This window comes from Aphanomyces astaci (assembly GCF_000520075.1).
Source record: "Aphanomyces astaci strain APO3 unplaced genomic scaffold supercont1.6, whole genome shotgun sequence".
Lineage (NCBI taxonomy): Eukaryota > Oomycota > Saprolegniomycetes > Saprolegniales > Verrucalvaceae > Aphanomyces > Aphanomyces astaci.
Window position 1 is genome coordinate 1,448,612 of NW_009798269.1, and position 1,561 is coordinate 1,450,172.

Sequence of the window (1,561 nt, forward strand, 5' to 3'; positions counted from 1 at the left end):
TCGACCCGACTTCCCCGCGACCCCCGGCTACCCCGGGTCCCCACGTCTCCCAGCCTACCCAGGTCACCCCGCATTCCCCGGGTTCCCTGAGTCGACTGCTCAACCCCCTGTGTTCCCGACCTTCCCAGCTACCCCGGCTTTCGCCGGGTTCCCTGAGTTGCCTGTCCTCCCCGAACACCCCGAACATCCCCTTGTGTGCTCCGTCGGTGATCTTTGCCCCATTGACGTCAAGCCTCCGAAACAACCCTCGATATCTTATTATTGTGAGCCATAACATAATCACATAAGTGCCATTTTCGAAGCAAATGCACTCAAAACGTGAGAACTAGGTAATGGTGCACAGTATTATCTTAAGGTTTGTATACACATTTACATATAGGTGGCATCCGACATCAAACCGACAAATTTGGAGCCGATGATAGGATAATCGACAAATTTTTGAATTTTGATTGGTCAGTTATTTCATAGGCAATCTGATTGGGCGATGTAGCTGTCGGTTGAGCAACATATTACTCACATATAACATATACAGCTTTCTATTGGTTGAAAACACATTCGGAGTAACAATAACCAAGACTTTGGCACAAGCCAAGTACCAGTGGTACTGTAGTACAGTTGCGGCCACGCTAAGCAAAGCCTCCCCCAAGGACAAGCAGAGGACAAAAGGCAAGGCAAGTGCCAAAGGTCGAAGATACAAGCGTAAAGTTCCATCTGTTGCCGCCCCGGTCATCCATGTTGACGAGAACGAAGAAGTCGAAGGACAAGATGCCAACTCGTTCTTTGATCATACGTCCGTCCTGGTGGAGCCGCCAACGAAACCCAAGCAGAACAACACTCACCCAACGGACACTGCCGAGTCCACGGCAGTGTCATGGAGCCACAGCAGGTGCCGCTCCGTCGCTGGAAGCTACGGCACGGACGGGCGAGCCTTCGGCCGCCATGAAAGACTTTGGCGGGAGCATTGATGTTGATCTGGTGACGCGGCACATGGCCTTGTTGACGGCACCGACGGCGCCGTCTCTGCCGCTCCATGTCGAGGACATTCCAATGTTGGACAACATCATGGACGACGAGCAGCATGCCGCCGTGGAAACAGAGAAGTACGAGAGAACGTGGCCAGCGGGCAAGATGTTTGGCGACGATGACAAGGACGTCGACCCCGACCAAACGACTTAGATCAGAGTAGACATCACTGCTGCTCAACAGCCTAGTAGTAGAACGGCGATTAGTTGCTGCTCAACAGCCTAACGTTAGAAGTAGAACGGTGATTAGTTGCTACTCAACAGCATAGTAGTAGAACGGCGATTAGTAAGCGCCTCGGATAGGACTATGTACCGGTACGTATGTTGCTACTAACGTTATTAAGTACTTCTAGTACAGTAGTAGTAGTAGACATTATTCATATCGTTATTCTACTAAAATCCTGGGGACCTTGCATTCACAATAGCAACCCAGGCAGCCAACGGCAAAGCTTCTGTATCCTTTTCTGTAAGAGCCAATCAAATCCACGTCGTGTCCTCACGGTTCATGTCCTCACCTCGTCAGAGACTTCTCTAAAAAC